The sequence below is a fragment of the Oncorhynchus masou genome, unplaced genomic scaffold (assembly GCF_036934945.1).
Source record: "Oncorhynchus masou masou isolate Uvic2021 unplaced genomic scaffold, UVic_Omas_1.1 unplaced_scaffold_686, whole genome shotgun sequence".
In the NCBI taxonomy this organism is placed as follows: domain Eukaryota; kingdom Metazoa; phylum Chordata; class Actinopteri; order Salmoniformes; family Salmonidae; genus Oncorhynchus; species Oncorhynchus masou.
Genome location: NW_027013311.1, coordinates 206,681 through 230,892, shown reverse-complemented (window position 1 = coordinate 230,892; position 24,212 = coordinate 206,681). Strand labels below are relative to the sequence as shown.

Genomic DNA, 24,212 nt, shown 5'->3' with positions numbered 1-24,212 from the left:
AGGGAACAGGGCTCTGGTCTATAGTAGTGTACTATATAGGGAATATGGCTCTGGTCTAAAGTAGTGCACTATATAGGGAATAGGGTCTATAGTAGTGCACTATATAGGGAATAGGTTCTATAGTAGTGCACTATATAGGGAATAGGGTCTATAGTAGTGTACTATATAGGGAATAGGGTCTATAGTAGTGTACTATATAGGGAATAGGTTCTATAGTAGTGTACTATATAGGGAATAGGGTCTATAGTAGTGTACTATATAGGGAATAGGGTCTATAGTAGTGTACTATATAGGGAATAGGGTCTATAGTAGTGCACTATGTAGGGAATAGGGTCTATAGTAGTGCACTATATAGGGAATAGGGTCTATAGTAGTGTACTATATAGGGAATAGGGTTTCAGACATATCCACAGAGTCCAGTGTCTCTCCAGTTCAATAGATCTGGTCCCAGACCTGTAGTTACTGCAGTCCATCATGCCAGTCAGAGGGGTTGGCTGAAGACCAAACAGATCTGGGAACAGTGTCTCCCGAGACCTGTAATCTGCCTCATATACAGTCTATACATCCAGCAGTAGTCTGGGAAGAGTTATGGTCGTTACTCTGTTTGGTCTTTGGGTTGTCAGCCAGCCAGTCGGGTCAGCCAGCCGAGCCAGCCGGGTCAGCCAGCCGGGTCGGACAGCCAGCCGGGTCGGACAGCCAGCCGGGTCGGACAGCCAGCCGGGTCAGCCAGCCGGGTCGGGCAGTCAGCCGGACAGCCAGCCGGGTCAGCCAGCCGGGTCGGGCAGTCAGCCGGACAGCCAGCCGGGTCAGCCAGCCGGGTCGGACAGCCAGCCGGGTCGGACAGCCAGCCGGGTCGGACAGCCAGCCGGGTCGGGCAGCCAGCCGGACAGTCAGCCGGGCCAGCCAGCCGGGCCAGCCAGCCGGACAGTCAGCCGGGCCAGCCAGCCGGGCCAGCCAGCCGGGTCAGCCAGCCGGGTCGGGCAGTCAGCCGGACAGTCAGCCGGACAGTCAGCCGGGCCAGCCAGCCGGACAGTTAGCGGGGCCAGCCAGCCGGACAGTTAGCGGGGCCAGCCAGCCGGCCAGCCAGTCGGTCCTCTCGTGGTTTCTTCCAGTCACAGAAAGTTGATCTTGTGTCTCTTCACCAGTCAGTACCAGTGTTATAGTTCAGACAGAAAATACGGGGTTTGGTTGCCCAGGGTTGCGTTGAGGAAAGAGGACATTTTGGAGTTGCAGTCAGTCCTTCCATACTTCACCTCCTCTTCGTCACCACAAGCTTTCCGTTCCAGTGTGAAGATATTGGGTCCTTCTTTGATTGCCTCACATCCTTATCCAATGACGTCGCATCCTCTCCCGATGACAAAACGTCCATTTTAAATGACATCACTTCTGGGTGTCAGTGAGGTCAAAGTCCAACACCAAGAGTTTAGTCTCCTCTGTTCCGTTCCTGCTGCCAACGGCTGCTACCAGTCTGGTGTTAGATGTCCTGGAGAGAGGAGAGAGAGGAGAGGGGAGAGAGAGGAGGGTTACCAGTCTGGTGTTAGATGCCCTGGAGAGGAGAGAGAGGAGGGTTACCAGTCTGGTGTTAGATGCCCTGGAGAGCGGAAGAGGGTTACCAGTCTGGTGTTAGATGCCCTGGAGAGGGGAGAGAGGAGGGTTACCAGTCTGGTGTTAGATGCCCTGGAGAGGGGGAGAGAGGAGGGTTACCAGTCTGGTGTTAGATGCCCTGGAGAGGGGAGAGAGAGGAGGGTTACCAGTCTGGTGTTAGATGCCCTGGAGAGAGGAGAGAGAGGAGGGTTACCAGTCTGGTGTTAGATGCCCTGGAGAGAGGAGAGAGGAGGGTTACCAGTCTGGTGTTAGATGCTCTGGAGAGAGGAGAGAGAGGAGGGTTACCAGTCTGGTGTTAGATGCCCTGGAGAGAGGAGAGAGAGGAGGGTTACCAGTCTGGTGTTAGATGTCCTGGAGAGGGAGAGAGGAGGGTTACCAGTCTGGTGTTAGATGCCCTGGAGAGAGGAGAGAGGAGGGTTACCAGTCTGGTGTTAGATGCCCTGGAGAGAGGAGGGTTAGTGTTACCAGCCTGGTTTTAAGATGCTGTGGAGAGAGGAGGGTTAGTGTTACCAGCCTGGTAACAGGGTTATCAGCAAAGCAACTCATTAATTAACCTATTTGACAAATGTAAAATGTAAAAAAGCTGTGAGTTAGTGGTTCCTGCAGCACAGTTAAACCCAGAAATAATCCTGCAGCATCTCCTCAATAATCTAGCCCTACAGGCAGCATCTCTTCAATAATCTAGCCCTACAGGCAGCATCTCTTCAATAATCAAGCCCTACAGGCAGCATCTCTTCAATAATCTAGCCCTACAGGCAGCATCTCTTCAATAATCTAGCCCTACAGGTAGCATCTCTTCAATAATCTAGCCCTACAGGCAGCAGCATCTCTTCAATAATCTAGCCCTACAGGTAGCAGCATCTCTTCAATAATCTAGCCCTACAGGTAGCATCTCTTCAATAATCTAGCCCTACAGGCAGCATCTCTTCAATAATCTAGCCCTACAGGCAGCATCTCTTCAATAATCTAGCCCTACAGGCAGCATCTCTTCAATAATCTAGCCCTACAGGCAGCATCTCTTCAATAATCTAGCCCTACAGGCAGCATCTCTTCAATAATCTAGCCCTACAGGCAGCATCTCTTCAATAATCTAGCCCTACAGGCAGCATCTCTTCAATAATCTAGCCCTACAGGCAGCATCTCTTCAATAATCTAGCCCTACAAGCAGCATCTCTTCAATAATCTAGCCATACAAGCAGCATCTCTTCAATAATCTAGCCCTACAGGCAGCATCTCTTCAATAATCTAGCCCTACAAGCAGCATCTCTTCAATAATCTAGCCCTACAGGCAGCAGCATCTCTTCAATAATCTAGCCCTACAAGCAGCATCTCTTCAATAATCTAGCCCTACAGGCAGCATCTCTTCAATAATCTAGCCCTACAGGCAGCAGCATCTCTTCAATAATCTAGCCCTACAGGCAGCAGCATCTCTTCAATAATCTAGCCCTACAGGCAGCAGCATCTCTTCAATAATCTAGCCCTACAAGCAGCATCTCTTCAATAATCTAGCCATACAAGCAGCATCTCTTCAATAATCTAGCCCTACAGGCAGCATCTCTTCAATAATCTAGCCCTACAGGCAGCATCTCTTCAATAATCTAGCCCTACAGGCAGCAGCATCTCTTCAATAATCTAGCCCTACAAGCAGCATCTCTTCAATAATCTAGCCCTACAGGCAGCATCTCTTCAATAATCTAGCCCTACAGGCAGCATCTCTTCAATAATCTAGCCCTACAGGCAGCATCTCTTCAATAATCTAGCCCTACAGGCAGCATCTCTTCAATAATCTAGCCCTACAGGCAGCATCTCTTCAATAATCTAGCCCTACAGGCAGCGTCTCCTCAATAATCTAGCCCTACAGGCAGCATCTCTTCAATAATCTAGCCCTACAGGCAGCATCTCTTCTATAATCTAGCCCTACAGGCAGCATCTCCTCAATAATCTAGCCCTACAGGCAGCATCTCTTCAATAATCTAGCCCTACAGGCAGCATCTCTTCAATAATCTAGCCCTACAAGCAGCATCTCTTCAATAATCTAGCCCTACAGGCAGCATCTCTTCAATAATCTAGCCCTACAAGCAGCAGCATCTCTTCAATAATCTAGCCCTACAGGCAGCATCTCTTCAATAATCTAGCCCTACAGGCAGCATCTCTTCAATAATCTAGCCCTACAAGCAGCATCTCTTCAATAATCTAGCCCTACAGGCAGCATCTCTTCAATAATCTAGCCCTACAGGCAGCATCTCCTCAATAATCTAGCCCTACAGGCAGCATCTCTTCAATAATCTAGCCCTACAAGCAGCATCTCTTCAATAATCTAGCCCTACAGGCAGCATCTCTTCAATAATCTAGCCCTACAGGCAGCATCTCTTCAATAATCTAGCCCTACAGGCAGCAGCATCTCTTCAATAATCTAGCCCTACAGGCAGCAGCATCTCTTCAATAATCTAGCCCTACAGGCAGCAGCATCTCTTCAATAATCTAGCCCTACAAGCAGCATCTCTTCAATAATCTAGCCCTACAAGCAGCATCTCTTCAATAATCTAGCCCTACAAGCAGCAGCATCTCTTCAATAATCTAGCCCTACAGGCAGCATCTCTTCAATAATCTAGCCCTACAGGCAGCATCTCTTCAATAATCTAGCCCTACAGGCAGCATCTCTTCAATAATCTAGCCCTACAGGCAGCATCTCTTCAATAATCTAGCCCTACAGGCAGCATCTCTTCAATAATCTAGCCCTACAGGCAGCATCTCTTCAATAATCTAGCCCTACAAGCAGCATCTCTTCAATAATCTAGCCCTACAGGCAGCATCTCTTCAATAATCTAGCCCTACAGGCAGCATCTCCTCAATAATCTAGCCCTACAGGCAGCATCTCTTCAATAATCTAGCCCTACAGGCAGCATCTCTTCAATAATCTAGCCCTACAGGCAGCATCTCTTCAATAATCTAGCCCTACAAGCAGCATCTCTTCAATAATCTAGCCCTACAGGCAGCATCTCCTCAATAATCTAGCCCTACAAGCAGCATCTCTTCAATAATCTAGCCCTACAGGCAGCATCTCTTCAATAATCTAGCCCTACAAGCAGCAGCATCTCTTCAATAATCTAGCCCTACAGGCAGCAGCATCTCTTCAATAATCTAGCCCTACAAGCAGCATCTCTTCAATAATCTAGCCCTACAGGCAGCATCTCTTCAATAATCTAGCCCTACAAGCAGCATCTCTTCAATAATCTAGCCCTACAGGCAGCAGCATCTCTTCAATAATCTAGCCCTACAGGCAGCATCTCTTCAATAATCTAGCCCTACAGGCAGCATCTCTTCAATAATCTAGCCCTACAAGCAGCAGCATCTCTTCAATAATCTAGCCCTACAGGCAGCAGCATCTCTTCAATAATCTAGCCCTACAGGCAGCATCTCTTCAATAATCTAGCCCTACAGGCAGCATCTCTTCAATAATCTAGCCCTATAGGCAGCAGCATCTCTTCAATAATCTAGCCCTATAGGCAGCAGCATCTCTTCAATAATCTAGCCCTACAGGCAGCATCTCTTCAATAATCTAGCCCTACAGGCAGCATCTCTTCAATAATCTAGCCCTACAGGCAGCATCTCTTCAATAATCTAGCCCTACAGGCAGCATCTCTTCAATAATCTAGCCCTACAGTATCTCCTAAATCCTCCACTCTGCAGAGCCACCAGGTCTTTGATCCCCTGTGGGTCTCATTTCATTACCTGATCCTCCACACCACTCCCCCTGACCCTCCACACCACTCCCCCTGACCCTCCACACCACTCCAACTGACCCTCCACACCACTCCAACTGACCCTCCACACCACTCCCCCTGACCCTCCACTCTGCAGAGCCACCAGGTCTCTGATCCCCTGTGGGTCTCATTTCATTACCTGATCCTCCACACCACTCCCCCTGACCCTCCACTCTGCAGAGCCACCAGGTCTCTGATCCACTCCCCCGTCGCCAGGCTCCACAGCTTCACCGTCCCGTCATCTGATGAAGAGACCACCAGGGAGCGAGAGAACTGGAGACAGGTCACTGCTGACTGGTGCTTATGGGGACCTGGAGAGGAGGGGGAGGGGGACAGGGAGAGAGGGGGTGGGCAGGGAGAGAGGGGGCGGGGCAGGGAGAGGGGGAGCGAGACAGGGAGAGGGGGTGGGTAGCGAGACAGGGAGAGGGGTGGGTAGCGGGGACAGGGAGAGAGGGAGAGGAGGGGGAGCGAGACAGGGGAGGGGGACAGGGAGAGGGGTGGGTAGCGGGACAGGGAGAGAGGGGGGGGGCAGGGAGAGGAGGGGGAGCAGGGAGAGAGGGAGAGGAGGGGGAGCGAGACAGGGAGAGAGGGAGAGGAGGGGGGAGCGAGACAGGGAGAGAGGGGGGGGGGCAGGGAGAGAGGGAGAGGAGGGGGAGCAGGGAGAGAGGGAGAGGGGGTGGGTAGCGGGACAGGGAGAGAGGAGGGGGGAGCAGGGAGAGGAGGGGGAGCGAGACAGGGAGAGAGGAGGGGGAGCGGGACAGGGAGAGAGGAGGGGGGAGCAGGGAGAGGAGGGGGAGCAGGGAGAGGAGGGGGAGCCAGACAGGGAGAGAGGGAGGGGGAGCGGGACAGGGAGAGAGGAGGGGGAGCAGGGAGAGAGGGAGAGGAGGGGGAGCGAGAGAGGGAGAGGAGGGGGAGCGAGACAGGGAGAGAGGAGGGGGAGCGAGACAGGGAGAGAGGGGTGGGTAGCGGGACAGGGAGAGAGGGGTGGGTAGCGGGACAGGGAGAGAGGGGGGAGCGAGACAGGGAGAGGGGTGGGTAGCGGGACAGGGAGAGAGGAGGGGGAGCGAGACAGGGAGAGAGGGGTGGGTAGCGGGACAGGGAGAGAGGGGGGGCAGGGAGAGAGGGAGAGGAGGGGGAGCAGGGAGAGAGGGAGAGGGGGTGGGTAGCGGGACAGGGAGAGGAGGGGGAGCGAGACAGGGAGAGAGGGGTGGGTAGCGGGACAGGGAGAGAGGAGGGGGGGAGCAGGGAGAGGAGGGGGAGCAGGGAGAGAGGGAGAGGAGGGGGAGCAGGGAGACAGGGAGAGAGGGAGAGGGGTGGGTAGCGGGACAGGGAGAGAGGCGGGGGGGCAGGGAGAGAGGGGGCGGGACAGGGAGAGGGGTGGGTAGCGAGACAGGGAGACAGGGAGAGGGGGGACAGGGAGAGGGGGGACAGGGAGAGGGGTAGTTAGATATAGGAGTACTGTAGACGGGTTAGTGCTGATTGGTTCTCCTGGAGGTACAATACATACAGTTCATTCAGGGAGTATTCACACCCTCGACCTTCTCCTCATCTTCATGTTTTACAGCCTCCATTTAATCCATTTGTAATTCAGATGTTGTGTCACTGGTCTACACACACACAAAATGTCAAAGGTGAATAATGTTTTTAGATTTTTGAAATGAATTAAATTTGAAAATCTGAAATGTCTTGAGTCAATCAGTATTCAACCCCTTTGGTATGTCAAGACTAAATAAGTTCAGGAGTAAAAATGTGCTTAACAAGTCACATAACATGTTGCATGGACTCTCTGTGTAATAATGGTAAACATGATGTTATTAATGACTTCCTCATCTCTGTACCCCACACATACAATTATCTGTAAGATCCCTCAGTGGAGCAGGGAATTTCACACACAGACCAGAGAGGTTTTCCACTGCCTCGCAGTTATTCATTACACTATGGGATGGTGTATCAATACACTCAGTCACTACAAAGATACAGGTGTCCTTCCTAACTCAGTTGCCGAAGAGGAAGGAAACCGCTCAGGGATTTGAACATGAGGCCAATAGTGACTTTAAAACACAGTTAAAAAGTCATGTTCAAAGCTAACAAAGTGTTTTAAGATGGTCAAATCGATTATTATTTATCCATTTGATTTTGAATTTTAAGACCCCTTAAAAAAAAGGTACATAAAAAAATATTTGGTTGAAACATTGAATTCGTCATTACTGCTATTAGCCAAGAGAAACACATTAAATAACAGATTCACGACATGGAACAAAACCCAAGCTAAAGGAAGTGTGTTTTGAAGTGTCTACTATATCCGAGAGAAATAACAAAGATCAGGAAACGATTCAAAACATTTTGATAGTCATTTTTTAAACTGGTACCAGGGACCTTCAGACTAGTCTTGTGAGGCTTCACCTACATACAAACGGAGAACGCCCCCCCCCAGAGAACGCCCCCCCTCCCAGAGAACGCCTCCCCCCCCAGAGAACGCCTCCTCCCCCCAGAGAACGCCTCCTCCTCTCCCCCCTCCCAGAGAACGCCTCCTCCTCTCCCCCTCCCAGAGAACGCCTCCTCCTCTCCCCCCCTCCCAGAGAACGCCTCCTCCTCTCCTCCCCCCCAGAGAACACCTCCTCCTCTCCCCCTCCCAGAGAACGCCGCCTCCTCTCCCCCTCCCAGAGAACGCCTCCCCCCCCCAGAGAACGCCCCCCCAGAGAACGCCTCCTCCTCTCCTCCCCCCCAGAGAACGCCTCCTCTCCCCCTCCCAGAGAACGCCTCCCCCTCTCCCCTCCCAGAGAACGCCTCCTCCTCTCCCCTCCAGAGAACGCCTCCTCCCTCCCCCTCCCAGAGAACGCCTCCTCCTCTCCCCCTCCCAGAGAACGCCTCCTCCTCCCCCCCTCCCAGAGAACGCCCCCCCCCAGAGAACGCCTCCCCCCAGAGAACGCCTCCTCCCCCCCCAGAGAACGCCCCCTCCTCCCCCCAGAGAACGCCTCCTCCTCCCCCCAGAGAACCCCCTCCCAGAGAACGCCTCCCCCAGAGAACGCCTCCTCCCCCCAGAGAACGCCTCCTCCTCTCCCCCCTCCCAGAGAACGCCTCCCCTCTCCCCCTCCCAGAGAACGCCTCCTCCTCTCCCCCCTCCAGAGAACGCCTCCTCCCTCCCCCTCCCAGAGAACGCCTCTCCTCTCTCCCCCCTCCCAGAGAACCCCCCCCCCCCAGAGAACGCCTCCCCCCAGAGAACGCCTCCCCCCAGAGAACGCCTCCCCCAGAGAACGCCTCCTCCCCCCCCAGAGAACGCCTCCTCCTCCCCCCCAGAGAACGCCTCCCCCCAGAGAACGCCTCCCCCCCAGAGAACGCCTCCTCCCCCCCAGAGAACGCCTCCTCCCCCCAGAGAACGCCCCCTCCCAGAGAACGCCTCCCCCCCCAGAGAACGCCTCCTCCCCCCAGAGAACGCCTCCTCCTCTCCCCCCCTCCCAGAGAACGCCTCCCCCTCTCCCCCTCCCAGAGAACGCCTCCTCCTCTCCCCTCCAGAGAACGCCTCCTCCCTCCCCCCTCCCAGAGAACGCCTCCTCCTCTCCCCCCCTCCCAGAGAACGCCTCCTCCTCTCCCCCCTCCCAGAGAACGCCCCCCCAGAGAACGCCTCCCCCCAGAGAACGCCTCCTCCCCAGAGAACGCCTCCTCCTCCCCCCCCAGAGAACGCCTCCTCTCCCCCCCCCAGAGAACGCCTCCTCCCCCCAGAGAACGCCTCCCCCCCAGAGAACGCCTCCCCCCAGAGAACGCCTCCTCCCCCCCAGAGAACGCCTCCTCCTCTCCCCCCCAGAGAACGCCTCCTCCTCTCCCCCTCCCAGAGAACGCCTCCTCCTCTCTCCCCCCTCCCAGAGAACGCCTCCTCCTCTCCCCCCTCCCAGAGAACGCCTCCTCCTCTCCCCTCCCAGAGAACGCCTCCTCCTCTCCCCCTCCCAGAGAACGCCTCCTCCCCCTCCCAGAGAACGAACGCCTCCTCCCCCCTCCCAGAGAACGCCTCCCTCCCCCCTCCCAGAGAACGCCTCCTCCCCCCCCTCCCAGAGAACGCCTCCTCCTCCCCCTCCCAGAGAACGCCTCCTCCTCCCCCCTCCCAGAGAACGCCTCCTCCTCCCCCCTCCCAGAGAACGCCTCCTCCTCCCCCTCCCAGAGAACGCCTCCTCCTCCCCCCCTCCCAGAGCACGCCTCCTCCTCCCCCCTCCCAGAGAACGCCTCCTCCTCCCCCCTCCCAGAGAACGCCTCCTCCCCCCCCTCCCAGAGAACGCCTCCTCCTCCCCCCTCCCAGAGAACGCCTCCTCCTCCCCCCTCCCAGAGAACGCCTCCTCCTCCCCCCCCTCCCAGAGAACGCCTCCTCCTCCTCCCCCCCCTCCCAGAGAACGCCTCCTCCTCTCCCCCTCCCAGAGAACGCCTCCTCCTCTCCCCCTCCCAGAGAATACCCCCCCTCCCAGTGAATACCCCCCCTCCCAGAGAATACCCCCCCCCTCCCAGAGAATACCCCCCCTCTTCTCCTCCTGATTTACACTGACCTTCAGAGCCCCCTACTGACATTAAACACTCACCTTGCAGTGTGTGGAGACACTGTCCTGTCCGTACATCCCAGACCCTGACAGTAGAGTCGGCGTTGCCAGAGACCAGGATGTTGTTCTTCAGTTCCATACCACTGGTCAGTGATTGGTGGCCGGTCAGCGTGTGGACACACCCTCCCGTCTCTACGTCCCATACTCTGATGGAGGTGTCCAGAGATCCACTGACCACGTAGGCACCGTCAAACTGGGGGGGGAGGAGGAGGGAGAGGAGGGGGGGGGGGAGGAAGGAGGGAGGAGGGGAGGGTGAGGAGGAGGGAGAGAGGGAGGGTAGAGGGAGGAGGAAGGGGGGGGGGGAGGAGGGAGGATGAGGAGGGGGAGAGGGACGATGAGGAGGGGGGAGGATGAGGAGGGGGGAGAGGGAGGATGAGGAGGGGGAGAGGGAGGATGAGGAGGATGAGAGGGACGATGAGGGGGGGAGAGGGACGCGATGAGGAGGGGGAGGATGAGGAGGGGGAGGATGAGGAGGGGGGGATGAGGAGGGGGAGGATGAGGAGGGGGAGAGGGAGGATGAGGAGGGGGAGAGGGAGGATGAGGAGGGGGAGGATGAGGAGGGGGAGGATGAGGAGGGGGAGAGGGAGGATGAGGAGGGGGAGAGGGACGATGAGGAGGGGGAGAGGGACGATGAGGAGGGGGAGAGGGACGATGAGGAGGGGGAGAGGGACGATGAGGAGGGGGAGAGGGACGATGAGGAGGGGGAGAGGGACGATGAGGAGGGGGAGAGGGACGATGAGGAGGGGGAGGATGAGGAGGGGGAGGATGAGAGGGAGGATGAGGAGGGGGAGAGGGAGGATGAGGAGGGGGAGAGGGACGAAGGAGGAGGGGGAGAGGGACGATGAGGAGGGGGAGAGGGAGGATGAGGTGGAGAGGGAGGATGAGGTGGAGAGGGAGGATGAGGAGGGGGAGAGGGAGGATGAGGAGGGGGAGAGGGAGGATGAGGAGGGGGAGAGGGAGGATGAGGAGGGGGAGAGGGAGGATGAGGAGGGGGAGGATGAGGAGAGGGAGAGGGAGGATGAGGAGGGGGAGGATGAGGAGAGGGAGGATGAGGAGCGGGAGAGGGAGGATGAGGAGCGGGAGAGGGAGGATGAGGAGCGGGAGAGGGAGGATGAGGAGCGGGAGAGGGAGGGGGAGAGGGAGGATGAGGAGCGGGAGAGGGAGGGGGAGAGGGAGGATGAGGAAGGGGAGAGGGAGGATGAGGAAGAGGAGGGAGGATGAGGGAGAGTGGGGAGGAGGAGTTAACGTCAGGACAACAGCTGGGGACATAATCTTTATAATAACCCTGTTAGAAAATAGATAATCTCAGGAGACTGTCTCTCTCAGGGGGTGTGTGTGTTGTAACCACTACCTGTCTCTCTCAGGGGGTGTGTGTGTGTGTTGTAACCACTACCTGTCTCTCTCAGGGGGTGTGTGTGTGTGTTGTAACCACTACCTGTCTCTCTCAGGGGGTGTGTGTGTGTGTTGTAACCACTACCTGTCTCTCTCAGGGGGTGTGTGTGTGTGTTGTAACCACTACCTGTCTCTCTCAGGGGGTGTGTGTGTGTGTTGTAACCACTACCTGTCTCTCTCAGGGGGTGTGTGTGTGTTGTAACCACTACCTGTCTCTCTCAGGGGTGTGTGTGTGTGTTGTAACCACTACCTGTCTCTCTCAGGGTGTGTGTGTGTGTTGTAACCACTACCTGTCTCTCTCAGGGGTGTGTGTGTGTTGTAACCACTACCTGTCTCTCTCAGGGGGTGTGTGTGTGTTGTAACCACTACCTGTCTCTCTCAGGGTGTGTGTGTGTGTTGTAACCACTACCTGTCTCTCTCAGGGTGTGTGTGTGTGTTGTAACCACTACCTGTCTCTCTCAGGGGGTGTGTGTGTGTGTTGTAACCACTACCTGTCTCTCTCAGGGGGTGTGTGTGTGTGTTGTAACCACTACCTGTCTCTCTCAGGGGGTGTGTGTGTGTGTTGTAACCACTACCTGTCTCTCTCAGGGTGTGTGTGTGTGTTGTAACCACTACCTGTCTCTCTCAGGGTGTGTGTGTGTGTTGTAACCACTACCTGTCTCTCTCAGGGGGTGTGTGTGTGTGTTGTAACCACTACCTGTCTCTCTCAGGGGGTGTGTGTGTGTGTTGTAACCACTACCTGTCTCTCTCAGGGGGTGTGTGTGTGTGTTGTAACCACTACCTGTCTCTCTCAGGGGGTGTGTGTGTGTGTTGTAACCACTACCTGTCTCTCTCAGGGGGTGTGTGTGTGTGTTGTAACCACTACCTGTCTCTCTCAGGGGGTGTGTGTGTGTGTTGTAACCACTACCTGTCTCTCTCAGGGTGTGTGTGTGTGTGTGTGTTGTAACCACTACCTGTCTCTCTCAGGGGGGGTGTGTGTGTGTGTTGTAACCACTACCTGTCTCTCTCAGGGTGTGTGTGTGTTGTAACCACTACCCGTCTCTCTCAGGGGGTGTGTGTGTGTGTTGTAACCACTACCCGTCTCTCTCAGGGGGTGTGTGTGTGTGTTGTAACCACTACCTGTCTCTCTCAGGGGGTGTGTGTGTGTGTTGTAACCACTACCTGTCTCTCTCAGGGTGTGTGTGTGTGTGTGTGTTGTAACCACTACCCGTCTCTCTCAGGGGGTGTGTGTGTGTGTTGTAACCACTACCTGTCTCTCTCAGGGGTGTGTGTGTGTGTGTGTGTGTTGTAACCACTACCCGTCTCTCAGGGGGTGTGTGTGTGTGTGTTGTAACCACTACCTGTCTCTCTCAGGGGGTGTGTGTGTTGTAACCACTACCTGTCTCTCTCAGGGGGTGTGTGTGTGTGTTGTAACCACTACCTGTCTCTCTCAGGGGTGTGTGTGTGTGTTGTAACCACTACCTGTCTCTCTCAGGGGGTGTGTGTGTGTTGTAACCACTACCTGTCTCTCTCAGGGGTGTGTGTGTGTTGTAACCACTACCTGTCTCTCTCAGGGGGTGTGTGTGTGTGTTGTAACCACTACCTGTCTCTCTCAGGGGGTGTGTGTGTGTGTGTGTTGTAACCACTACCTGTCTCTCTCAGGGGGTGTGTGTGTGTGTGTGTTGTAACCACTACCTGTCTCTCTCAGGGGGTGTGTGTGTGTGTGTGTTGTAACCACTACCTGTCTCTCTCAGGGGGTGTGTGTGTGTGTGTGTTGTAACCACTACCTGTCTCTCTCAGGGGTGTGTGTGTGTGTGTGTTGTAACCACTACCTGTCTCTCTCAGGGGGTGTGTGTGTGTGTGTTGTAACCACTACCTGTCTCTCTCAGGGGGTGTGTGTGTGTGTGTGTGTTGTAACCACTACCTGTCTCTCTCAGGGTGTGTGTGTGTGTGTGTGTTGTAACCACTACCTGTCTCTCTCAGGGTGTGTGTGTGTGTGTGTGTTGTAACCACTACCTGTCTCTCTCAGGGGGTGTGTGTGTGTGTTGTAACCACTACCTGTCTCTCTCAGGGGGGTGTGTGTGTGTTGTAACCACTACCTGTCTCTCTCAGGGGTGTGTGTGTGTGTTGTAACCACTACCTGTCTCTCTCAGGGGGTGTGTGTGTGTGTTGTAACCACTACCTGTCTCTCTCAGGGGGTGTGTGTGTGTGTTGTAACCACTACCTGTCTCTCTCAGGGGTGTGTGTGTGTGTTGTAACCACTACCTGTCTCTCTCAGGGGTGTGTGTGTGTTGTAACCACTACCTGTCTCTCTCAGGGGGTGTGTGTGTGTTGTAACCACTACCTGTCTCTCTCAGGGGGTGTGTGTGTGTTGTAACCACTACCTGTCTCTCTCAGGGGGTGTGTGTGTGTTGTAACCACTACCCGTCTCTCTCAGGGGTGTGTGTGTGTTGTAACCACTACCTGTCTCTCTCAGGGGGTGTGTGTGTGTTGTAACCACTACCTGTCTCTCTCAGGGGGTGTTTGTGTGTTGTAACCACTACCTGTCTCTCTCAGGGGGTGTGTGTGTTGTAACCACTACCTGTCTCTCTCAGGGGGTGTGTGTGTGTTGTAACCACTACCTGTCTCTCTCAGGGTGTGTGTGTGTGTTGTAACCACTACCTGTCTCTCTCAGGGTGTGTGTGTGTGTTGTAACCACTACCTGTCTCTCTCAGGGTGTGTGTGTGTGTGTGTGTTGTAACCACTACCTGTCTCTCTCAGGGTGTGTGTGTGTGTGTGTTGTAACCACTACCTGTCTCTCTCAGGGGGGTGTGTGTGTGTGTGTGTTGTAACCACTACCTGTCTCTCTCAGGGTGGGTGTGTGTTCCTACCTGTAGTGAATAGACTCTGTTGGTGTGTCCCTGCAGAGTGTGTAGACAGGTCTCTGTCTCAGGGTCCCAGACTTTAACCATGAAGTCGTATCCTCCGCTGACCACCCTGCGGCCGTCATACTGAACGCACCGCACCGCCGCCACATGACCTGTCAGGACGTGGAGACACTCGCCAGAATCTACGTCCCACAGACGCAACGTAGCGTCACGGCTACCGCTCACAACCCTGGAGGGGGAGAGAGAGGACGGGGGAGATATTGAGTTGGAGTGAAATTATCTGGTCCAACTCATTGTGGTGTAGCAGATGTGTCCATACAGAGTGTGTGTGTGTGTAGGTGTGTGTTGGAGTGTGTGTGTAGGTGTGTGTGTGTGTGTGTGTGTGTGTGTGTGTGTGTGTGTGTGTGTGTGTGTGTGTGTGTGTGTGTGTGTGTGTGTCAACTCACTGTTTGTCATGCAGGTGTATGCAGCGTACGGTAGAGGTGTGTCCGTACAGGGTGTGAACACACTCCCGCTCTCTGCGTCCCAAACCTTCAGAGTCCTGTCTGTAGACCCACTGATTACAATGTTCCCACTCATCTGACTGGACCACACACCTCCTGTATGGCCTACTAATGTACGCAGACACTGGAGGAGAGGGGGAGGGGGTGGGAGGGAGAGGGAGGGGGGGGGGGGGGAGAGGGAGGGAGGGGGAGAGAGGGAGGGGGAGAGAGGGAGGGGAGGGAAGAGAGGGAGGGGGGAGAGAGGGAGGGGAGGGAAGAGAGGGAGGGGGAGAGGGAGGGAGGGAAGAGAGGAGAAGGAGAGAGAGGAGAGAGAGGAGAGAGGGTGAGGGGAGAGAGAGAGGAGAGAGGGTGAGGGAGAGAGAGGAGAGAGGGTGAGGGAGAGAGAGAGGAGAGAGGGTGAGGGGAGAGAGAGGGAGAGAGAGGGAGAGAGAGGGGAGAGAGAGGGGGAGAGAGAGGGGAGAGAGAGGGAGAGAGAGGGGAGAGAGAGAGAGGGAGAGAGAGGAGAGAGAGGAGAGAGAGAGAGAGAGAGAGAGAGAGAGGAGAGAGAGGAGAGAGAGAGAGGAGAGAGAGGAGAGAGAGGAGAGAGAGAGAGGAGAGAGAGGAGAGAGAGAGAGAGAGAGAGAGGAGAGAGAGAGAGAAGAGAGAGAGAGGGAGAGAGAGAGAGAGGGGGAGAGAGAGAGAGAGGGAGAGAGAGAGAGAGAGAGAGAGAGAGAGAGAGAGAGAGAGAGAGAGAGAGAGAGGGGAGAGAGAGGGAGAGCAGAGAGAGAGAGAGAGAGGAGAGAGGAGAGAGAGGAAGGGTGGGGAGGGAAGAGAGGGAGGGGGGGAGAGAGAGAGGTTTAGTAATCTTCCCCCATTGTCAATATTTTATAAACCTTAGTGTTTGCTGCTCATTTCTAACAGTTTGCTGTTCGTTGTTTGCTTCTTCTCACTTGCTTAGGCAATGTAAACATGTTCTCCTTGGTTTCCAAGCCAACAGTGTAAATATTGAGACGGTTTCGGGGAGGGAGTGGTGCGTTCACACCTGAGATTCCACACACACACACACAGAGAGGGAGGGCGACACAGAGAGAGAGACAGAGAGAGAGAGAGAGAGACAGAGAGAGACAGAGAGAGACAGAGAGAGACAGAGAGAGACAGAGAGAGACAGAGAGAGACAGAGAGAGACAGAGAGACAGAGAGACAGAGAGACAGAGAGACAGAGAGACAGAGAGACAGAGACACAGAGAGACAGAGAGAGAGAGAACAAGGGAATGAGACCGTCTCGTGTAGGAACGAGGGCAGCTTATTCCCTGTGAACGATTATGGAGCAAGTGAACTAAGTAGTACACAAAATGTAGGGAAAAGGGTGCCATTTGGGAATCAGAGAGTTCTACATTTCTCAAAGATTTACCTCACTGAACTATACTGATAAAGCCCTCAACACCTCGGACACACACACACACAGCGCCACAGCAACAGGGCGGGCGGGGTTAGTCTGTCACTAACTCAACTGACAGAAACGAGAGTAACACACACACACACACACACACACACACACACACACACACCAGGGTTCTCAGTATTCCTGTCAGGGTTTCCGTTAACAGGTCATTGGCGTCTTTTGGTCCCAAAAATTATAACGAAAAGCCGACAATAAAAGATGTCCTAAATACCAAGTCGATGGAAAGACACTTGATTCGTCAGGCTTATCGGTCTGAAGGTCAATTTGAATAAATTGGTAGAATTAAAATTGGCGTGTGCATTTCTTGCAACGGATCTTATTCAACGTACAGATAAAGACTGACACGCCGCTCTAGAGCTGCCGCTATTGGAGGGCCTGAGACACACGCCGCTCTAGAGCTGCCGCTATTGGAGGGCCTGAGAGACACGCCGCTCTAGAGCTGCCGCTATTGGAGGGCCTGAGAGACACGCCGCTCTAGAGCTGCCGCTATTGGAGGGCCTGAGAGACACGCCGCTCTAGAGCTGCCGCTATTGGAGGGCCTGAGAGACACGCCGCTCTAGAGCTGCCGCTATTGGAGGGCCTGAGAGACACGCCGCTCTAGAGCTGCCGCTATTGGAGGGCCTGAGAGACACGCCGCTCTAGAGCTGCCGCTATTGGAGGGCCTGAGAGACACGCCGCTCTAGAGCTGCCGCTATTGGAGGGCCTGAGAGACACGCCGCTCTAGAGCTGCCGCTATTGGAGGGCCTGAGAGACACGCCGCTCTAGAGCTGCCGCTATTGGAGGGCCTGAGCGACACGCCGCTCTAGAGCTGCCGCTATTGGAGGGCCTGAGCGACACGCCGCTCTAGAGCTGCCGCTATTGGAGGGCCTGAGCGACACGCCGCTCTAGAGCTGCCGCTATTGGAGGGCCTGAGAGACACGCCGCTCTAGAGCTGCCGCTATTGGAGGGCCTGAGAGACACGCCGCTCTAGAGCTGCCGCTATTGGAGGGCCTGAGCGACACGCCGCTCTAGAGCTGCCGCTATTGGAGGGCCTGAGAGACACGCCGCGTGGTGGAGGAGGCGGCGCCGACTGACGGCGGAGAACAAGGTGCATGTTGTTAGTCAAATAACAAGCCAGGCCAGGGGCCCCCCTCCATACAGGCCAGGGGGCCCCCCCTCCATACAGGCCAGGGGGCCCCCCTCCATACAGACCAGGGGGCCCCTCCATACAGGCCAGGGGCCCCCCCTCCATACAGGCCAGGGGGCCCCCCTCCATACAGGCCAGGGGGCCCCCTCCATACAGGCCAGGGGGCCCCCCTCCATACAGGCCAGGGGTCTTCATGCTGTGCTCTGTGAACCAGGGATAATACATGACGCGTTCCTTAGAGTGATGGTGTCCACCATCTCATCAGGTGGGGACTCATGACAGTCAGCTGGTAGGGACAGTCAAGCAGAGAGAGAGACCTGTGGACTCATGACAGTCAGCTGGTAGGGACAGTCAAGCAGAGAGAGAGACCTGTAGACTCATGACAGTCAGCTGGTAGGGACAGTCAAGCAGAGAGAGAGAGAGAGACCTGTGGACTCATGACAGTCAGCTGGTAGGGACAGTCAAGCAGAGAGGAGAGAGAGAGCGAGACCTGTGGACTCATGACAGTCGGCTGGTAGGGACAGTCAAGCAGAGAGGAGAGAGAGAGACCTGTGGACTCATGACAGTCAGCAGGTAGGGACAGTCAAGCAGAGAGGAGAGAGAGAGACCTGTGGACTCATGACAGTCAGCAGGTAGGGACAGTCAAGCAGAGAGGAGAGAGAGAGACCTGTGGACTCATGACAGTCAGCTGATAGGGACAGTCAAGCAGAGAGAGAGACCTGTGGACTCATGACAGTCAGCTGGTAGGGACAGTCAAGCAGAGAGGAGAGAGAGAGCGAGACCTGTGGACTCATGACAGTCGGCTGGTAGGGACAGTCAAGCAGAGAGGAGAGAGAGAGACCTGTGGACTCATGACAGTCAGCAGGTAGGGACAGTCAAGCAGAGAGGAGAGAGAGAGACCTGTGGACTCATGACAGTCAGCAGGTAGGGACAGTCAAGCAGAGAGGAGAGAGAGAGACCTGTGGACTCATGACAGTCAGCTGATAGGGACAGTCAAGCAGAGAGAGACCTGTGGACTCATGACAGTCAGCTGGTAGGGACAGTCAAGCAGAGAGAGAGACCTGTGGACTCATGACAGTCAGCTGGTAGGGACAGTCAAGCAGAGAGGAGAGAGAGAGCGAGACCTGTGGACTCATGACAGTCGGCTGGTAGGGACAGTCAAGCAGAGAGAGAGAGAGACCTGTGGACTCATGACAGTCGGCTGGTAGGGACAGTCAAGCAGAGAGAGAGACCTGTGGGGACTATTGACTCATTCATGGATTTCCTTCTGCGTCCTCAATGTGAGTATTTTTTCTAGAAGGATTTAAAGTTCAAGAAGTCAATTTGAGCTCCTTACTCAATGTTTGTTTAAACCAGTTGACCCTAATGAACCAATCCCCTGAGTAAAACATGTTTAATCCAGTTGACCCCAATGAACCAATCCCCTGAGTAAAACATGTTTAAACCTGTTGACCCTAATGAACCAATCCCCTGAGTAAAACATGTTTAAACCAGTTGACCCCAATGAACCAATCCCCTGAGTAAAACATGTTTAAACCAGTTGACCCTAATGAACCAATCCCTGAGTAAAACATGTTTAAACCAGTTGACCCCAATGAACCAATCCCCTGAGTAAAACATGTTTAAACCAGTTGACCCTAATGAACCAATCCCCTGAGTAAAACATGTTTAATCCAGTTGACCCCAATGAACCAATCCCCTGAGTAAAACATGTTTAAACCTGTTGACCCTAATGAACCAATCCCTGAGTAAAACATGTTTAAACCAGTTGACCCCAATGAACCAATCCCCTGAGTAAAACATGTTTAAACCAGTTGACCCTAATGAACCAATCCCCTGAGTAAAACATGTTTAATCCAGTTGACCCCAATGAACCAATCCCCTGAGTAAAACATGTTTAAACCAGTTGACCCTAATGAACCAATCCCTGAGTAAAACATGTTTAATCCAGTTGACCCTAATGAACCAATCCCACTGAGTAAAACATGTTTAAACCTGTTGAAAAGGTGTGAGATAAGCTGAGGTAATGGACATCGAGTGTCCACATCAGCTTATGTCCCTCTCTCCCTGGTCAATACACATTTCATGTCCTTCCCTTTCTCTGAAACAGAGCAGTGTGGCTATCAGTCTTACCAACAGGGTAGCAGTGTGACTATCAGTCTTACCAACAGGGTAGCAGTGTGACTATCAGTCTTACCAACAGGGTAGCAGTGTGCCTACCAGTCTTACCAACAGGGTAGCAGTGTGACTACCAGTCTTACCAACAGGGTAGCAGTGTGACTATCAGTCTTACCAACAGGGTAGCAGTGTGACTACCAGGGTAGCAGTGTGACTATCAGTCTTACCAACAGGGTAGCAGTGTGACTATCAGTCATACCAACAGGGTAGCAGTGTGACTATCAGTCATACCAACAGGGTAGCAGTGTGACTATCAGTCTTACCAACAGGGTAGCAGTGTGGATACCAGTCTTACCAACAGGGTAGCAGTGTGGATACCAGTCTTACCAACAGGGTAGCAGTGTGACTACCAGTCTTACCAACAGGGTAGCAGTGTGGATACCAGTCTTACCAACAGGGTAGCAGTGTGGATACCAGTCTTACCAACAGGGTAGCAGTGTGGATACCAGTCTTACCAACAGGGTAGCAGGGTGGATACCAGTCTTACCAACAGGGTAGCAGTGTGACTACCAGTCTTACCAACAGGGTAGCAGTGTGACTACCAGTCTTACCAACAGGGTAGCAGTGTGACCAGTCTTACCAACAGGGTAGCAGTGTGACTACCAGTCTTACCAACAGGGTAGCAGTGTGACTACCAGTCTTACCAACAGGGTAGCAGTATGACTACCAGTCTTACCAACAGGGTAGCAGTGTGACTACCAGTCTTACCAACAGGGTAGCAGTGTGACTACCAGTCTTACCAACAGGGTAGCAGTGTGACCAGTCTTACCAACAGGGTAGCAGTGTGACTACCAGTCTTACCAACAGGGTAGCAGTGTGACTACCAGTCTTACCAACAGGGTAGCAGTGTGACTACCAGTCTTACCAACAGGGTAGCAGTGTGACTACCAGTCTTACCAACAGGGTAGCAGTGTGACTACCAGTCTTACCAACAGGGTAGCAGTGTGGATACCAGTCTTACCAACAGGGTAGCAGTGTGACCAGTCTTACCAACAGGGTAGCAGTGTGACTACCAGTCTTACCAACAGGGTAGCAGTGTGACTACCAGTCTTACCAACAGGGTAGCAGTGTGACTACCAGTCTTACCAACAGGGTAGCAGTGTGACCAGTCTTACCAACAGGGTAGCAGTGTGACCAGTCTTACCAACAGGGTAGCAGTGTGACTACCAGTCTTACCAACAGGGTAGCAGTGTGACTACCAGTCTTACCAACAGGGTAGCAGTGTGACTACCAGTCTTACCAACAGGGTAGCAGTGTGGATACCAGTCTTACCAACAGGGTAGCAGTGTGACTACCAGTCTTACCAACAGGGTAGCAGTGTGGATACCAGTCTTACCAACAGGGTAGCAGTGTGGATACCAGTCTTACCTTGCTGGTCAGGGCAGACCAGACTTTCAGACTGTTGTCATCAGATCCACTGACGATGAGGTCACCACAGAACTGCAGACATGTGATCACATGATCATCGTGACCCTTCAGGACCTGTGAGGGGGGGATTGTGAGTGAGTTATAGGATTGGGAAAAAGAGATTTAACAACTACAACAAGTTTTTAATCCAAGTTGGAACTGTATCCACTTACGGAAACCGTTTAGGAACCAAACCGAGGAACAGTTTCTGTAATCGGAGAAATTTTGTGTCACTCCGTTTTAAAACTGTTAGCGGCAGAATCGCCTGGTGAATACGCACCTGTATACCTTTACCTGACCCTCAACACACGCACCTGTATACCTTTACCTGACCCCTCAACACACACACACCTGTATACCTTTACCTGACCCCTCAACACACACACCTGTATACCTTTACCTGACCCCTCAACACACGCACCTGTTTACCTTTACCTGACCCCTCAACACACGCACCTGTTTACCTTTACCTGACCCCTCAACACACGCACCTGTATACCTTTACCTGACCCCTCAACACACGCACCTGTATACCTTTACCTGACCCCTCAACACACGCACCTGTATACCTTTACCTGACCCCTCAACACACGCACCTGTATACCTTTACCTGACCCCTCAACACACACACCTGTATACCTTTACCTGACCCCTCAACACACGCACCTGTATACCTTTACCTGACCCCTCAACACACGCACCTGTTTACCTTTACCTGACCCCTCAACACACACACCTGTATACCTTTACCTGACCCCTCAGCACACACACGCACCTGTATACCTTTACCTGACCCCTCAACACACACACGCACCTGCATACCTTTACCTGACCCCTCAACACACGCACCTGTATACCTTTACCTGACCCCCTCAACACACACACACCTGTATACCTTTACCTGACCCCTCAACACACACACCTGTATACCTTTACCTGACCCCTCAACACACGCACCTGTTTACCTTTACCTGACCCCTCAACACACGCACCTGTATACCTTTACCTGACCCCTCAACACACGCACCTGTATACCTTTACCTGACCCCTCAACACACGCACCTGTATACCTTTACCTGACCCCTCAACACACGCACCTGTTTACCTTTACCTGACCCCTCAACACACACACCTGTTTACCTTTACCTGACCCCTCAACACACACACCTGTATACCTTTACCTGACCCCTCAACACACGCACCTGTATACCTTTACCTGACCCCTCAACACACACACCTGTATACCTTTACCTGACCCCTCAACACACACACCTGTATACCTTTACCTGACCCCTCAACACACGCACCTGTATACCTTTACCTGACCCCTCAACACACACACCTGTATACCTTTACCTGACCCCTCAACACACACACGCACCTGTATACCTTTACCTGACCCTCAACACACACACGCACCTGTATACCTTTACCTGACCCCTCAACACACGCACCTGTATACCTTTACCTGACCCCTCAACACACACACCTGTATACCTTTACCTGACCCCTCAGCACACACACACACCTGTATACCTTTACCTGACCCCTCAACACACGCACCTGTATACCTTTACCTGACCCCTCAACACACACACGCACCTGCATACCTTTACCTGACCCCTCAACACACACGCACCTGCATACCTTTACCTGACCCCTCAACACACGCACCTGTATACCTTTACCTGACCCCTCAACACACGCACCTGTATACCTTTACCTGACCCCTCAACACACACACCTGTATACCTTTACCTGCCCCTCAACACACACACGCACCTGCATACCTTTACCTGACCCCTCAACACACACACCTGCATACCTTTACCTGACCCCTCAACACACGCACCTGTATACCTTTACCTGACCCCTCAACACACGCACCTGTATACCTTTACCTGACCCCTCAACACACGCACTATATAATACCTTAGGTGAGGTGATATCCCCAGTCCTCTCTATATAATACCTTAGGTGAGGTGATATCCCCAGTCCTCTCTATATAATACCTTAGGTGAGGTGATATCCCCAGTCCTCTCTATATAATACCTTAGGTGAGGTGATATCTCCAGTCCTCTCTGTTATATAATACCTTAGGTGAGGTGATATCCCCAGTCCTCTCTATATAATACCTTAGGTGAGGTGATATCCCCAGTCCTCTCTATATAATACCTTAGGTGAGGTGATATCCCCAGTCCTCTCTATATAATACCTTAGGTGAGGTGATATCTCCAGTCCTCTCTATATAATACCTTAGGTGAGGTGATATCCCCAGTCCTCTCTATATAATACCTTAGGTGAGGTGATATCCCCAGTCCTCTCTGTTATATAATACCTTAGGTGAGGTGATATCCCCAGTACTCTCTATATAATACCTTAGGTGAGGTGATATCCCCAGTCCTCTCTATATAATACCTTAGGTGAGGTGATATCCCCAGTCCTCTCTATATAATACCTTAGGTGAGGTGATATCTCCAGTCCTCTCTATATAATACCTTAGGTGAGGTGATATCTCCAGTCCTCTCTATATAATACCTTAGGTGAGGTGATATCCCCAGTCCTCTCTATATAATACCTTAGGTGAGGTGATATCCCCAGTCCTCTCTATATAATACCTTAGGTGAGGTGATATCCCCAGTCCTCTCTATATAATACCTTAGGTGAGGTGATATCCCCAGTCCTCTCTATATAATACCTTAGGTGAGGTGATATCCCCAGTCCTCTCTATATAATACCTTAGGTGAGGTGATATCCCCAGTCCTCTCTATATAATACCTTAGGTGAGGTGATATCCCCAGTCCTCTCTATATAATACCTTAGGTGAGGTGATATCCCCAGTCCTCTCTATATAATACCTTAGGTGAGGTGATATCCCCAGTCCTCTCTGTTATATAATACCTTAGGTGAGGTGATATCCCCAGTCCTCTCTATATAATACCTTAGGTGAGGTGATATCCCCAGTCCTCTATGTATAATACCTTAGGTGAGGTGATATCCCCAGCCCTCTCTATATAATACCTTAGGTGAGGTGATATCCCAGTCCTCTCTATATAATACCTTAGGTGAGGTGATATCCCCAGTCCTCTCTATATAATACCTTAGGTGAGGTGATATCCCCAGTCCTCCTCTCTATATAATACCTTAGGTGAGGTGATATCCCCAGTCCTCTCTATATAATACCTTAGGTGAGGTGATATCCCCAGTCCTCTCTATATAATACCTTAGGTGAGGTGATATCCCCAGTCCTCTCTATATAATACCTTAGGTGAGGTGATATCTCCAGTCCTCTCTATATAATACCTTAGGTGAGGTGATATCCCAGTCCTCTCTGTTATATAATACCTTAGGTGAGGTGATATCCCCAGTC

General features: G+C 53.1%; 1 pseudogene; it reads right to left on the bottom strand.

The window, feature by feature from the left end:
- Positions 1 to 570: 570 nt before the first annotated feature.
- Positions 571 to 24,212, bottom strand: part of LOC135536944 (F-box/WD repeat-containing protein 7-like) — a 79,138-nt pseudogene continuing 55,496 nt past the window's right edge.